Source organism: Bos indicus x Bos taurus, chromosome 2 (genome assembly GCF_003369695.1).
Source record: "Bos indicus x Bos taurus breed Angus x Brahman F1 hybrid chromosome 2, Bos_hybrid_MaternalHap_v2.0, whole genome shotgun sequence".
In the NCBI taxonomy this organism is placed as follows: domain Eukaryota; kingdom Metazoa; phylum Chordata; class Mammalia; order Artiodactyla; family Bovidae; genus Bos; species Bos indicus x Bos taurus.
Genome location: NC_040077.1, coordinates 108,023,664 through 108,041,430, shown reverse-complemented (window position 1 = coordinate 108,041,430; position 17,767 = coordinate 108,023,664).

Genomic DNA, 17,767 nt, shown 5'->3' with positions numbered 1-17,767 from the left:
GGCAGATTCTTTACCATCTGAGCTACCAGGCAAGCCCATAGAACAGGACAGTGTACAGTAATTTGTCCTCTTGTTTCAATGCTTTGATTATCCATAGTAGTTTACATAGTGTGATCCAAACAATATAACAGCCTTATTTACAGAAGTCTCTTGGATGAGTCTAAGGTCCCTGATGGATCACCCAGATAGAGATAAACATGGACATGTAACTACTGGTCATTGGTACCTATAATACAACAAAAGTGTAGGTCACTTGTTGAACTCCTACTTTCTGCCAGGAACTGTGCTATTGACCCCAGACTGCTTTCCTCTGAGCTCGTCTCTGTCACTGCCTCAGGTCGGACCCCCTCCCACCCCAAGTTATAGCGCTAGGATAAGAGTCAGGAATCTAGTTTTTATTTGAGCTCTGCCACTTTTTAGTCTGTGACCTTGCACAGTGCCCTCTCTGATTATTACTTTCTTCTGCTACAAAATGGAAATAATAAAACTTACTCCAGAAAACCACTGTGGGGGTGAATTAAAAATTTTAAGTATAAAATATTTTTAACACTGATGTTCTTTCTACATGAGTATAGTACATAACTGGTATCAACTCCCTGGTGGCTCAGACAGTAAAGTGTCTGTCTACAATGGAGGAGACCCGGATTCGAGCCCTGGGTTGGGAAGATCCCCTGGAGAAGGAAATGGCAATCCACTCCAGTACTATGGCCTGGAAAATCCCATGGACAGCCGAACCTGGTAGGCTACAGTCTATGGCGTCACAAAGAGTCGGACACGACTGAGCGACTTCATTTTCACTTTCTTTCACTTATTATTTGTTCAGTTCAGTTCAGTCACTCAGTCGTGTCCGACTCTTGAAACCCCATGAACCACGGCACGCCAGGCCTCCTGGTCCATCACCAACACTCGGAGTCCACCCAAACCCATCTCCATTGAGTCAGTGATGCCATCCAACCATCTCATCCTCTGTTGTCCCCTTCTCCTCCTCCCCTCAATCTTTCCCAGCATCAGGGTCTTTTCAAATGAGTCAGCTCTTCACATTAGGTGGCCAAAGTGTTGGAGTTTCAGCTTCAACATCAGTCTTTCCAATGAACACCCAGGACTGATCTCCTTTAGGATGGACTAGTTGGATCTCATTGCAGTCCAAGGGACTCTCAAGAGTCTTCTCCAACACCACAGTTCAAAAGCATCAATTCTTCGGTGCTCAGCTTTCTTTATAGTCCAACTCTCACATCCATATATGACCACTGGGAAAACCATAGCCTTGACTAGATGAACCTTTGTTGACAAAGTAATATCTCTGCTTTTTAATATGCTGTCTAGGTTGGTCATAACTTTCCTTCCAAGGAGTAAGTGTCTTTTAATTTCTTGGCTGCAATCACCATCTGCAGTGATTTTGGAGCCCCAAAAATAAAGTCAGCCACTGTTTCCACTGTTTCCCCATCTATTTGCCATGAAGTGATGGGACCAGATACCATGATCTCAGCTTTCTGAATGTTGAGCTTTAAGCCAACTTTTTCACTCTCCTCTTTTACTTTCATCAAGAGGCTTTTTAGTTCTTCACTTTCTGCCATAAGGGTGGTGTCATCTGCATATCTGAGGTTATTGATATTTCTCCTGGCAATCTTGATTCCAGCTTGTGCTTCCTCCAGCCCAGTGTTTCTCATGATGTACTTCTTCATCTAAGTTAAATAAGCAGAGTGACAATATACAGCCTTGACGTACTCCTTTTCCTATTTGGAATCAGTCTGTTTTTCCATGTCCAGTTCCAACTGTTGCTTTCTGACCTGCAAATTTCCAATCAATGAGCTAGATCCTTTACAAATATTTTCTCCAATCCCCACACAACCTGAAGAGCAAGTATTATAAACATTTTGCAGAGAAAGAAATGGATGTACAGAGAGGAGAAATATCTTGCCTGAAATTTAGTTGGAGTGAAAATTTTCTTTTAATGACGGCAAAACATTCTCAGAGATTATACCAGCAAAAGATAAGTTCAGATAGAAATACCTATTGTCTTCCACAGTTTTATGAGTTCCCGGAAATAATATGCAAATATTGCATATGCTGCTGCTGCTAAGTCACTTCAGTCATGTCCGACTCTATATATGAGATCACAGTATGTATATACAAAAGAAATGCACATCTTTAATAAATACATTAAGTTTCCTGCTATTTACAATGCCAATACATGGAGACAATCTAAATGTCCATCAACAGAGGAATGGATAAAGATGTGGACAATGGAATACTACTCAGCCATAAAGAAAGAATGAAATAATGCCATTTGCAGCAACATGGATAGACCTAGAGATTATCAACCTAAGTGAAGTCAGTCAGAAAGAAAAAGACAAATACCATATGATATCACTTAGATGTAGAATCTAAAATATGACGCAAATGAACTTATCTACAAAATAGAAACAGACTCATAGACATAGTGGTTGCCAAGGGGAAGGGGTGGGAGAGGGATGGATTGAGAGTTCTGAATTAGCAGATACAAACTATTATACACAGAACAGATAAACAGCAAGGTCCTTCTGTATAGTATAGGGGACTATATTCAAGATCCTGTGAAAACCACAATGGAAAAGAATATGAGAAGGAATGTGTGTGTTTGTATAACGGAATCACTTTGCTGAATGGCAAAAATTAACACCACATTGTAAATCTACTATACTGCAATAAAATAAATTTTTAAAATATGTTAAGCTGCCAATCACACATAAACAAGGTGAAACTGATTCATAGGGAATGAAAGGCAGTAAGTAAATTAGCATCTCCCTGTACAGGCATGCCCAGTTTTATCATGCTTCGCAGATAGTATTTTTCACAACTGAAGGTTTGTGGCATCTCTGCTCCCGGCAAGTCCGTCAGTGTCATTTCCCCAACACATTTGCTCACTCCATGTTACTGCGTCATGTTGGACAATTCTTACAATATTTCAAACTTCCTCATTATTATTATATTTGTTACTGTGATCTGTGATCCGTGAGTTTTGAGGGACTACTGCCAAAAATTACAACTCATTGGAGATGCAAATGATAGTTAGCATTTTTAGCAATCCATACTTTTTAATTGAGGTTTTTACATTGTTTTTAGACATAATGCTAATGCACCCCTAGTAGACTACAGTATAGTATAATCAAAACTTTCCTACGCACTGGGAAACCAAAAACTTCATGTGACTCATGTTATTATGATATTCACTTTATTGCAGTGATCTGAAACCAAACCTGCAGTGTCTCCCAGGAATGCCTGTACTCCTTAGAGTCTGTGGAGCCCAATTAAGTAAAATTAGCATGTGCCAAGGTGGATAAGGTGAGTCACTGGGGTTGTAAATTTCCCTAAGGTGTCAAGAGGACAGCAACTCCTAGGTGAGATATAGTACCTTGCCATCTGCTGGGGATATTCATTACTTTCCAAACGGCCTTAGTCTTTTCTAGGCTAGGTAACAGCACAATTGAATTGGGTGATAACTTCTGCCCAATTGTTTCCATGTCCTCTATAGAGTTTAAACAACTTGTTATACTTTCTCCTTCAGAATTCTCAAGGTCTATGCCAGGTGATAGCAAGGGGAAAAAATGGAAGGTACAAATAAACTGTATCATACTAGAAGATGCATCTGTAGCTATCAAGACTCTTCATGCAATTCTATGAATTTCTGACCATCTGTCTTGGTCAAGAATGATCAGCCTGTGTTGAGGAGACAAACAAACTCTGAGGTCTCGGTGGCTGAATACAGCAAAAGTTTATTTTCTGCTCATGCAACTGGTTAGAGGAACTCTCCAGAGCTGCTGTCCTGTTTTTTTTCTTGTGGTTCTGCCATCTCAACATCTCAAGCCTCCTAGAATCAACAAAGCAGAAAAGAAAAAGACAAGATCTTTTCAAGACCCATGTCACTTTTGTTCATTGCATTGTCAGGACCTAGTCACATGGCCCTGCCTACCTGCAAGGGGCAGAGAAGTCTCATCTTAGGCTACCAAAGGAGGAAGCGGAGCCAGAAGTAGCATCTCTCATATTAGCCCATATGCAAAGGCACTGTACTGGGGGCTGGAATTCAAGAATAAACTAGACCAGGCCCTGCCCATGAAGGGTTCACATCCTGATAGAAGAAACAGGAATGACAGTTCGTGTGTGTGTGTGTGTGTGTGTTAGGCTCTCAGTTGTGTCTGACTCTTTGCAACCCCATGGACCCTCGCCAGGGTCCTCTGTCCATGGAATTCTCCAGGCAAGAATACTGGAATGGGTAGTCATTCTCTTTTCCAGGGGAATCTTTCCAACAGAGGGACAGAACTCGGGTCTCCCAGGTCTGAGCCACTAGGGAAGTCCATGACCGAATTTACCATAAAGCAAAACACACTGTGAATTGTACTCTAATCCAGCAATAAAGAGTGCAGATAAAGGAACGATTAATTATAGCAATAGTTTTAAGACAAGATTTAATGGAAGAAGTAGCATTTGAGTGAAAATGAAACTAATTTTTACATGTCACTCAAAAAAGTATATTAGGGTGATATCTGAGAGAAGAAAGACAGCATCTGGTGCTGCAGAGCCCACCAAACTCCCAGAAAGTTCCCAGCAGCAGAGAGAATGTGGAGGCACTGGAAAAAACACCCTGAAAAAAAAACCTGCCCCCATCTCACCCTCACGTGAAACCTATGTCTATAGCAAAAATGTGTGCATAAAGCATAGCTCTTTGGTTTAATACAAATAATACCCTTTCTTCCATAATCTCCAAGCAAAATTAACACTGTTATAATCATATTGCCATGATTTCTTGTACTCTTATCGTAACCAGGTGTGCTCCCTGCAGGCCCATAGTCTCTCACGTGTAAAGCAATGAATCAGTGACAACCTAGAACAAAGATCTGACAGCATTGCTCTGACTTTGCCAGAAATGAGCTGGGTGGCTTTTAGAGGAGTCACTTTACTTCTCTGCACCTCAGTTTGCCCACCTGTAAAATGAGATGGTTAGATATACCCTTGTCGAAGGCAATGGCACCCCACTCCAGTACTTTTGCCTGGAAAGTCCCGTGGACGGAGGAGCCTGGTGGGCTGCAGTTCATGTGGTCGCTAAGAGTCAGACACGACTGAGCAACTTCACTTTCACTTTTCACTTTCATGCATTGGAGAAGGAAATGGCAACCCACTCCAGTGTTCTTGCCTGGAGAATCCCAGGGACGGAAAGCCTGGTTGGCTGCCGTCTATGGGGTTGCACAGAGTCGGACACGACTGAAGCGACGCAGCAGCAAGTCTCTTTCTGCAATAAACATCTCTGTAATGACAGTGTCACTGAGCATTTATGTTGATGGTAAAAGCCCATCAACAGTTGACGTGGATGCTGTGAATTCATTCCCTAGACCTCTATGCAACATCCTTGCAGTGAAAGAGGATGAAAACTGAGAACTATGTTCCTAGACTCTGCTGCAGTGAGAGTTCTGAGCATAGATGCACTCCTATAAGATCTCAAAGGCAGGAGGGAGGTGGTGGCCACCTGCCTGCTCCTTTTGTCTGCTTTCCTCCTTGCAAGCCTGTTCCAGGCCATGTGAGGCTTTCTTATAGCCGAGTTCCAGAGTCCACCTCCCAGCTTCCTAGGCATCATCAGGAGGCAATCACAAAGTAGCAGCAGTGATGGCAGCTTCTTGATTCCAGTTTCCTGATTCCTGGATCGTGAATTGGAGATGTGCTCTTAAATACAACAACAGTGGTAGTCACAGACCTGAGAACTCTCTACTGGGTCTAGGAATCACCCCTGAGAATCCAGCCTAGTCGTTCCTATTCAGGGAACTTTATAAGCACCTTATTCTCTCTATTAAAAGTCCTCCTATTTAAAATATCAGCAAACTTCACAATCTGTGAAGGACAGTAAACTTGAAAGAGAATTGGCTCATGGAATGTGTCTGGGACACCTTAGGAGCCAACTTAAATTTTCAGAGATCACTCTCATGTCATCAAGAGACATATGCAAGGAAGGGCCTTGTGAAGAGTTATAAAGAAGTGAGGAGAAGAAATCCCCAAGGCAACTACCCAATCAAAATGAAAAAGAACCATCTACATATAAATAGGTTGAGACTATAAACAGAAGACAGGGAGTCTTAGACTTCCTCTCCCAGTTTTAAGTCTGTTCCTGAGTAGTTATTGGGGATCCTAGAAAGTGCCTTTCTCATGTTCTGAGCCTTCAGCTGGATATTATATTTCACATCCTAGAATGAGAAGATCCCCAAAGAAGCAGGAGAATTTTTTGTTTCTAGGGATAATAGCTAACTTTAATTTTTTTCTTCAAGAAAAAAGTTTAGAATAAAGAGAATGGTAAAATAGTAGAAAATGGCCAGGAAGAAAAAAAAAATGTTATCTCTAAGAACAAGCATGCTTTGAAGAGGGAGACACAGACTGAGGAACTAGGGTGGAAACACTCAGGAAGAATGCTGGTAATGGGCCACACTGTATTCCTGAGGCCACAGGAGATGTTATAGGTCTAGACGGCAGACTGCTGTCCACAGAAACAGAACTGCTGGCCAGTGTCCCAAAGACCAATGTCCTCAGTGAGACTGCGATGACTGGTACCAAGTGTCTGTTCCCGTGCAGAGCTTGACAGAAGAGAGAGGAGAACACAGCATATAAGATACAGCAAGAGACTAAGACAGACCCCTGCCCCCTTGCTAGTGACAGTGTGACCTGGGGTGATGTCCAAAAGATTACAATTCTAGTCTCCCCACGTCATCTTCCCAGGAAATACTGTGATGGTTTCCACGAAGTAACTTCTTAGTCTGTCTCTTATTACTCAGGACCTTTTAAATGAGGCTGGTAAGGTACATTCTTCCTCACCCAACTGACCTCAGGGTTCTAGCTGGAAAAGCTGCCTCTCAGAGGAGAGCCCTGGCCAGGTCAGGCTGAAGAACAATTGCAGCTCTTTGACTGGCAGCCCCACTGTTGTTGCCTGTGGTCCTGAAGCAGCTCCAGAAGCTCTGTGCATGTCAGGGATCTTGCCGATGAAGGCTCAGAAAACCTTCCCTCTCTGTCTGGAGGTTTGAATACCATGGGGACTCAAGACAGCTGCAGCTGCTCCAAGTTCCTCCAGGCACAATGTCCAGCCTTTGTTTAGGCTTCTTTCCCAGTTTTCCATCTCTCCATGGAACATTCCTCCGCATTCCTAAGTATATGACTTTTAGGAACTGTCACACTTCCATGGGCACAGAAGTAGCCCCCAGCTCTGCACTCCCTCTGGGAGCTCCCTCTAGAGCTGCCCTATGGACACTGCCACCTGCCTATGGACACTGCCAGTGACCATAGCCACCTGCCTATGGACACTGCCAGTGACCATAGCCACCTGCCTACAGACACTGCCAGTGACCATAGCCACCTGCCTATGGACACTGCCAGTGACCTCAACACCTGCCTTGCAGTTGGACCTTAACTCTCTGGGTTCAAGTAGATGTTGGGCTTCCCTGGTGGCTCAGATGGTAAAGAATCTGCCTGCAGTGCGGGAGACTTGAGTTCAATCTGTGGGTTGGGAGGATCCCCTGGAGGAGGGCATGGCAACCCACTCCAGCATTCTTGCCTGGAGAAGCCCCATGGACAGAGGAGCCTGGTGGGCTATGGTTCATGGGGTTGCAAAGAGTCAGACATGACTGAGCAACCAAGTACAGCGCAGCAGAAGTTGTCTCATTTTCCCAAATCCCTCAGGAAACAGTATGCCCTCTCAGAGAGTACACTAAGTGGTTCAAAATGGGCAATTCACTTGAGACCCGTACCAAATACCATGACAGAGCAGACATGGTGATGAGCATCTCAAAGTGCTGAGTCCTAGGTACCTGATTATCACTGTGGAGCAGGCAATGGTATAATGGAGGGAAAAAACTGGCAAAGAGTCAGGAGACCTGTGCAAAGTCTGGGTTTAGGAAGTCATTTAGCCTTTCACAGGTAGGCAGGGTCATGACACTAGGCCTTGCCAATGAGATGAACAAGAGTGACATGGATCACTTCTAGGCTGAGGCAATGAACGAGTCTTGTCTGTTTCTTCTCTGCTTTGTTGACTGTGGAGGCTTCATGTTGAGATGGCAGAGCCACAAGAAGAAAACAAGATAGATGCCTGGAAAGTTGTTCCAACCAGTTGCATGAGCAGGAAATAAATGTACTCAGTCATTAAGACCTCAGGATTCATTTATTTCCCCAACACAGGCTAACCATTCTTAACTAAGACAGGTGGTCAGTAATTCAAAGAATTGTATCAAGAGTCTAGATATCTATACATGCATCTTCTAATAAGACATACCTCCAGTGTGCTTTACAGAAGAAGGTCTTTGTGATAAAGATGGTGTTTCTGCATCTACTCAAGGTTTCTACTAGGCTCAGACCTATAATCTGGAGCTCTGGTTTTTTTCACACACAGAGAAAGTTCCAAAGGGATTCATCCCAGACAGACTCAACATAAAACCCTGCCCTTCACAGTCTCCCCATCTTCAACATTAGAAAGGCAGGGAGGGCTTCTCCCTGAGCAGAACCTTCCTAATGAGTGCAAAGCAGGTATTAGAGAGAAGTCTGTGTTGGAGGGAAGTTTATGTATTCCCACCTGAGACCTGGGCATCTCTTAGAAGCTTTAGAGAGATGGCTACTCTGAAAAGAAACATAACTAAAACCATTGGGACATCAGATTCCCAACAACCCCAGCCCCCAAAGAGAGCATTTTTCATTTTATCTGAGGTAAAACACAGATTCCCCAGTGGAGCCCCATCCTTTCCAGGTAGGCTTCTGCAGCTCCCATCACTCCTTCCCCCATCTCCTCAGTATCCCCTATACCTTCCCTCCTTTACTTCTTTCTCCATCTCCTTCTATTGCATTTCCTAGGTCTTCCTGTGGCTCCTTCTTCCTTCCCTTTCCTCCTCCAATGAGCTGATAAGCCAACGTTTTGAACTTAGATGACATTAAACACTTGAAAAACAAAATCATTTGCAACAGAATCATTGCCTTCCATGGAATTCCCTTGTTTATTGCTTCTTAACCACACTCAGCTAGAGGAGGTTCTATTTGTTTTGCTGTTTTCCTTTCTTGGAGAAGTATTTAAAGGATCGTGTGATGTAGTGCACATGTAATTATTTGTTGTTGTCTACCCTGTATTCATCTGCTTATTTCTGCCAAATAGTCCCAATTCTCAGGAATTGGTTAGTTAACATTCTTCTGCATTAATAAACATCCAGGCCTTCTTGTGTTGATAGAAGCATCGTGTACATATGTAAATAGAGTTTAGAAACTCTATTTCTAAAATGTCTTCTGACTACCCCTTATAATCTACTCTCAGACAGTTATCTCTTGGTTTTTGGCTTACCTGGAGAGGAACCTGAGGGAAAAGGATATTATTTTTATTTCCAGAACTCTTCTGGCATGAAGTTGTTGTTGCTGTTTTTTAAACTAACTGCTCTGGGGCTGTATTTCAAAATTATCCATGAGAAAAACCAAAGAACCGTGGTGCATGACAATAGTCATTTCATCATGAGTCCGTGACATCTGAGCAGTTCTGTGATAGGTCAGTAGGACTGTGAGAGACAGCAAGCCTTTGTCACGTGAAGTTTTGAAATGGAACACTGCAATACTTTTCTTTCCTCATCATCCCCCAGAGTTTGCATATGTCCATTTATAACACCCTCGACAGGAAACATCATCTGACTTAATAGCTGAGGCTGGCAGCAATTTTCACAATCCAGGAAAAGTCAGACTCCAAGGTATGCAAATTCTGAGTGTAACTCTAACTCTTATCACAGAAACTCAGTACTTCAGTCTTCTGTCAAGAGTGTGGGTATGTAGGCATGTGTGTACATGTGCACACATGTGTGTGGTATAAAGGTCCACACGTTGCAAAGAAGGAGATGGATATCCCAATTTCTCCCTAGAGAAAACAGCAATGGCCATGCTAATCAGTACAACTGCAAGTGTCAATATGTCAACATTGAGTTTTCTGAAATTATGTGCTATGACTCAATAATTCAGAATACACCAAACTAGTGGACACGTATGGATAAATTTTAAGTAGAGAGATTACTTCTTACAATGAATGCGCTTGTTAGCTCAGTACAGTTTTTGCCCATCCCACCCTGTGGCTCAGATGGTAAAGAATCTGCCTGCAATGCAAGAAACCTGGGTTTGATCCTTGGGTGAGGAAGATCCCTTGGAGAAGGGAATGGCTACCCATTCCAGTATTCTTACCTGGAGAATCCCATGAACAGAGGAGCCTGGGGGCTACAGTCCATGGGTCACAAAGATTCGGACACGACTGAGCATGTCCGAACAACTAACACTTTTTAACTTTCACTTTACTGGTATAGACATAGTTTTTCTAGACATAGTTTTTCGATTTAAACCCATGCAAAGATATTGAATGCAGCATCTTCTACCTCCTCAACTGGCTGTTTCCTAGTAAATTTTTTTTTTTCAAATTAACATCTTCCACTGAGCAGAATTGATTTTGGTTGTGTTGCTCTCCTAAATGGTGCTATTTCTAAAGTACAGCATCTTAATGAGAACACGACTTTGTGTTGAGCCACCTGCATCCATCCACAGACTACTTTCATATTTACTGCCTCATCTTTATTTCAGTTCATACAATAACTTCATGAAGCAGGTACGACCATCTTCTTCATTACAAAAAAGCTTAATCTGCCAGTTGGAAAAAGTAAGGACCACACCCAGAGCCTCAGAGTGAATTAGAGCAAAGCTGACGCTCCATCCCAGTCTCTCTGAATCCAGCTCTCCTTCCACCCCTCACCAGTCTCCTCCCGAGTAAATGTTATAATGAAACTGTGCTTCTGGCAACAAGGCTGATAAGTAGGAGACCTCAGCCTTCAAATCACCTTGAAGGGCTCTCTCCTCTGCATCCCTTCTTGCTAGCTATCAGAAGTGGCCCCATAACCAAGAAATGACCCAGCGCGCAACACAGCAGGACCATGAACCACATGAAAGATGATGACGGAGTTTGAGGAGGTGAACAGAAGAGACACTCCCCTCATCCTCACCTCTTGAATCCTTGCAGCCATAATTCACATTTCCAAGGCCACAGACAAGCCTGAGGTCAGACCTGGAGCCTTCTGCAGAGAAGGCAGGCTAACCTTCCCAAAGCGTAGTCATAAATCTGTAGAAGTCAGAGATCAGGGACAAAAACAAATGTTTTAGTCACTGAATTATCAAATAATCATGTCTGAAGATCTTCTTCCACACCTAGAAAACCAGGAGAAATATATTTTCCCCTGCACTTTACCCAATATCTCAAAAGTAATAGTCTCCCTGGCTTGATAATAATTATCATTTGTGCACACACCTTTCAAAATACAGGACACAGAAATCAGAGGCATGAGCAAGAAAATAAAGAAGCATCTGTTGACAGCTATATATGAAAAACAAAAAATAAAAAGGAATTGAGGGAAAGAAAAGTCATGTCCTAAAAGACTGAGGGGATGACAGAAGAATATCAGAATGTCACTTGAGATGACGAGTTACTTGTATCTAAGATTGAGGTGTAAATGCAACTTCCTGCCACCTTCTCCTCACTGTCTGCTACAGAGCTGCCTAGAATTCTCCACAGGCAGGCTAAACCCCAGAGTCATTCTATTTTCTCTGAGTCCCAGCTCTTGCCAAAACCTGGGACTTGATGGCAATCCATAGGAAAGTAAAGCAGTAATCAGTGCTTAATATCAGATGCTACCTGTTAGTCTGAAGCTGTCTGATTAAAAGGGACAGAAAACTAACTTAAAGACAAATGAAATGTGATGAGCATACAAAACAAGGGGAGCGCAGAAGAGGGTCTGGCTTCAAGGAATGGTGGAATGTGGACGTTTACACATTTTCATTAGCTCGCTCTCGTGTTTGTACTCTGTCTGTGTCTCTATCTCTCTCTCCTTCTCTGTCTCTCTCTCCCCTCCCACCTCTTCTTCTCATCAGGTGTTGCCCTCACTCCCTCCTTACAGTACATTTTCTCCATGAATGAGGTTGGGCCAAGCGAGTGCTGGGGAAAGCACAGTTAGATAACTCCAGGCTGGTACCTGTTCAGCTAGCAACCTAAGACGGGATAAAAAGTGTTTCCATGTAGAAAACTCCATGCAAAAATTCTCATTGACTTGGTTTGGGTCTCAAACCCATCCCTGGGCCAATCACTATAACCCTAACCCTAACCCTAACCCTAACCCAGGGGATGGGGTGCTATGATAAAGCAGATCTAGGTCACATAATCACCTCTATGCCCTTGTGGTTAATGCAGTAGTCTCCCCGATCAGAATTAAATAAAAGTGATTGGGCAACTCCCCCTGCCCTCCCGTTAAAAGAGGAAATAATGAATGATACCAGAATTATGGTTGGATGAAGGAACTCAGAGGAAAACAATAAGTATCTTTTATAAAACATAGCTAAAACATGAGTCTTCCAGATTTTCCAATTCATGCTTCCCAATGGAAAGTCAAGGATCAAAAGACTCCTGTGGATTGAGTCTGCCCTGCATTCATTATGAATCCATTTTCTTTACCACTCATTAAAGAAAATTTAAAATATTGTCCAAGTAGGATTCTGTTAAGAACTAAGCATTACCAAAGTTTGATAAATCCATGTAAATCAGATTATTCTTCAGTCTACCACTCTACATAAACATCATATGTGGATGCAAAAGGAAGACAAAACTCTGAATCTATCATGCATCTTTTTGTTTAGAAAATGTAAGTGAGCCCTTATTATTATCATATTAATATGCTGCTGCTGCTGCTAAGTTGCTTCATTCGTGTCTGACTCTGTGCGACCCTGTAGATGGAGCCCACCAGGCTCCCCTGTCCCTGGGATTCTCCAGGCAAGAACACTGGAGTGGGTTGCCATTTCCTTCTCCAGTGCGTGAAAGTGAAAAGTGAAAGTGAAGTTGCTCAGTCGTGTCTGACTCTTAGGGACCCCATGGACTGCAGCCCACCAGGCTCCTCTGTCCATGGGATTTTCCAGGCAAGAGTACTGGAGTGTGTTGCCATTTCCTTCTCCAGTCATATTAATATATATAATTTTATTATTATATTAATGTTATATATATAATATGTTGTTGTTGCTCAATCTCTAAGTTGTGTCCGACTCTTTGCGACCCCATGGACTGCAACACGCCAGCCCTCCCTGTCCCTCAGCATCTCCTGGAGTTCGCCCAAGTTCATTTCCATTGAATTGGTGATGCCATTCAACCATCTTATCCTATACATATTAATAATTAAGGAAGTGTTCTCATTCCCCGGTGCAGTACAGACCAACCAAGCCAGAAGTAAAGCCAAAATCTGGGGGAGACAGAGAGAAAGAGGGAAAGCAGTTGCTTTCCTTGATCACATTGTTCACAAGCTGTTCTCTGAAACAATTCTAAAGGTAATAAATGAGTTATAAGACAACATAAAAATAAAGTCAAAGCGTTAAAGCAAGTTAAAGCAAGACTGTAAGACACAGAAAGAAAGTAATCAAAGGACACCATTGACTTGGTATATGGTTCTCCGGAGAACTCACAGCTCAGATCCCCCATCCCAGGCCCGGCCTCAGGCCTCACACCCTGTCTTTCTAGTAAGCTGTTTATTTGCTCTGAACCAAGCCTAATTTGGTCCCAGAAAAGTGAAATGGAGCATTAAGACCATTATCTGGTTGCAGGAGGGAGAACACACACAAAAAAGAAAATCTAGGAAAAGTTCTCTTCATGTGAATTAATTGAGATGAGCATTTATTTTTTGTTTCAGTTGACCTTGTAATTGTTTCTACTTTCTTTCCCATGAGGTATGTAGAGACATAACCTCCAGGGCTTGTCCATTTACAGCAAGAAAGAACTCAGCGTGGCTCAGACGCCCTGCATCATTCACCCATGCAGGTCATCCAATTGATTCTCTCACAGACACGGCCATATGGATTGATTTAGCAGCTGGCTGCCTAGAGACACGGCTTGAGTCATCCTGTATAAATTACTTAACTCTCCACCACAAAAAGGAAAAAAAGATGTTTTCTTGCACAGCAGTAGCAATTAATGTTCAACATGTTTATGGAGTTTAATAATATACGGCCCAGCACCAATCTCCATATGCAATACCATTATCTTGAGAGAGGGACTTAGGTGGTGTCATCAGCATACAAGGCATGGATGATTGATTCATCAATAACTAAGCTTGGCCTTATTACAGCAAACAAATTAGACAATGCAGAATATATTGCCATATAGACAGGACTTCCTTTTCTTCAAATATATGTCATAATTAATAGTGGTGACCTTTTGGCAACACTGAGAAATAGCTTGCAATTAACAGGCTCACAGGCTCCCTCTTCTTGGAGTTCCTGCACGCACAAGTGGTTGTTCAAGGTTCAGCCCAGCTCAGTGGAGTGGAGCAAGGTCCAGACAACACCTTTTAGACCTTGGAAAGAATTTTCCCATAAGGTCAATCTCTTCATCTTTCTCATATTTCATTCAGGAGTGATGCAAAAAGGAATGTGGTGAGTCATTGGAATGTATCTATTAACCCACTTCTGTGTGCTAGGCAATGTTCCAAAGTACAGAGCAAAGAATGAGACAGAAGGGCCTTTGTCCTCACCACTGGGGGTGGAGAATGATAACAAGCACGTAAGCAAATAAACAAATGTGTTTATAAGTTCTGATGTGTAACATGCTGGAGATAACATGGGTGCTCTTGACTCTACGTATTTTTAAGTGGCAAACAGAGATTTTAACAATAGGAGACATTTTATGTATTCAGCATTCACGTGATTAAAGAATCACGAACATAAGCAAGATTCGTTTATTTTTATGGTATTTTACTTTTTCCCCTGAATTCTAAAAATACAATACCAGTTCCAGAGAGGAATGGGCATTGTTCGAAACTTGATCACGGAAAAGATTTAATTCCTTTAAAGTAATGAGATCTTTCACAATAGCCCAGAGTAACCAAAAAACACAAGGATTTCCTAATGCTAAAAACAACAACAAAAACAGAGATCATTCTATATTTTTAAAAACTAGTTGTAATGTGAAAAAAAAATAGTGCAAGGATGTATCAGAATCACAGGAACAACATACTGTATCCCTGTAGGTTGAACCATGCATGGGCCATAAGTCCTGCACAGATTTTGTTCTCTTGAAATGTTTTATCTCTGTAACACAATATAGATGATATATATACAGACATGTTGAAGTTCGTATTTAGGGCGATTGTCCATAAAAAAATATAATCCTTTCAGCTGAAATACATAAAGAGGTGAGGCAAAAATCCTCTCACATGAATTCTCTGAAATCCTCCTTCAATTTTCGACTCTAATTTTAGACATCAGCTTGCTTCATTTATGCAGGAAGTAAGAATATTTTAACCACAACTGCTGGTTCTCAATCCCTTGGTGGCAGGAAACTGGGACAGTTGGGTTGGTTATGAAATGTATCTCTGTCACAGGTGATTTATCTGTGGTGATTTACTCTTCTCTGTCTCCCATAACAATGCCACTCTTCTGTGAATCCCAGTGTCCTTCCTGAGTCATGAGAAAGGAGAAGAGGCATGTGCTTGGCAATAACCAATAATAACCCTGGGCACGTCCGTGACATTTGTGGGGATGTAATCTGCAAGTCGCCATCATCGTGCATACGCATCACAGCTGAAAAACATTCACTCCCTCCAGATGACCCTCCTTGGCTCCAGCTTCTGCCTGGAGGTCTCAACCCTGTAGTCCTAGCAACCTCACCTTCCCCTCTGTTGTGCTTTGTTAGTTGCTCAGTCATGTCTGACTCTGCGATCTCATGGATTGTAGCTCCTCTAGCCCATGGAATTCTCCAGGACAGAATACTGGAGTGGGTTACCATTCCCTTTTCCAGGAGATCTAACCAACCCAGGGATCGAACCTGGGTCTTCTGCATTGCAAGCAGAATCTTTATTGCCTGAGCCACCAAGGAAACCCACCTCCCCTTAGGGTAGTAGCAATTCCTGCTGTTGCTACTCTCTGACTGGCCTCATTGTTCCCTATCCAGCTTGTCAGCCCTTCCACCCTCTGTACAAAGAATTAGCTGTATTGGAATGCCTCTGTTTTCAATAATAAGAGCACTTTGCTGTTTTTGTTTGGACAGTAATTGATACCAAGAGTTTGCAAGAAGAATTCAGTTCAGTTTATACTGAGTACCTCCTGTCCCAAGCATTGTGCTACATACCAGGGAAATTATGATACAGAAGACATCACGTCTGCCTCCAAGGAGGTCTGGTTATAGTGAACAGATCATTTCAAGATTACATGGCAAGCATGACAACAAGGCAGAGGCCCTGGGGCTCTGGAAACACTGAGTCTGGTTCTTTACTTAGCTGGATCTGGGGCTTGGGGAAAGCTTCCTAGAGGAGATGATGGTTGAATTGAACATTGTGGGATGAGAACCAGCAAGGTGGAAGATACTGGAAAGACCTTTCAGACAGAGGGGACAGCATGAATAACTGCACCAAAGCATTAAATCAAATGCCCTGTGTTTCTGGGGTTGGGGTCAGGGTGGGGAGAGATGGGACAGATATAGACTGGAAGGTGGTATCATTAGACCTTAGGTATGAAGCCAGAGGACAGAAAAGGCAGTCAGAGATAGACGGCAACGAAGGAGCTTAAATTCCCCTCAATGTACATTTGGGAGTAATTGATGATTTTTTAAATAATGAGACAACAATTACAATTTATCATTTAGATGGATCTCTTGGACCACACAGTTGTAGTAAGCAGTAGCTCTACAAAAGCTAAGATAGAGAAAAGAAACAGAAAACATTACTTGAGCCAGATCATTCTAGTAATTCAGTTCAACCTACCAGCATCAAGACTCTGGGTGGCAACCACCCAGAGAAGGGTGAAATTGTGAAGACATATCATAAAATGATCCCTTATATTTGGGTGGCCTTTCAAAGTTTACTCAGTAATTTTAAATATCTCTCATGATTCTCATAAAAGTTCCATGAGTTAGGTATTAGAATTCCCATTTTTCAGATGAGGAAACTGAGCCTAGAAGGTAAAAGATTATGTTTCCTAACTGCTGAACTTAATATTTTTCTGCTCCCCATTATGTGATAGGATAAATTGATTTATCAGAAAGTTGAGTTTTCACTACTTAGAGAAATAATACGGGGACTTTCATAAACACATACATTGGACTATTTTGTAATTAGTGCATAACCTCTACCAGGCATGGGCTTCTTGTTGTTTAATTACTCATCTCATGGCAGATTCTATTTCCTTCGGGAATTGAGAATCACCATAGGTAATTGACTCAGCTTCTCTGGATTGGGACTAGCAGAAGACAGCAGGATATAACCAGTAGAAGTTCAAGTAAGACTTTAATTATCCTTCCCCCAGCATAACAGAGGTGAGAATGTAGACGATATTACTCTAAAGAAAGTAATCCGACAAGCAGTTGATGAAGAATATACATGGATACCAGAGGATGACAGAAAATAATGACCTTTCAGTCCCTCTACCAGAGGCCTATCAGTCAAGATCCTGGAAACTCAGTCCAGGTTTCATCCTGGGACAGTGATAATGGATTTGTCACCACTGGTAGTAACTCTGCCCTTCAGAGGAGAAGACAGGTCTTCTTGGTTTTCCTCAATCATTAAACCTGGCTAATACTGATCTCTTCTCCTAACAAATACTAATAGGGCATCATGATGCTAGCTCTGCATTCCCAGTAGGGGTTAAATGAGAAAGAAGCAATGGGTCTGTAAGGAGGCAGAAAATCCAAAACTGCCCCAACTATAATTCCCTGTACAAAACCTGCCTCTCAATTCACTCC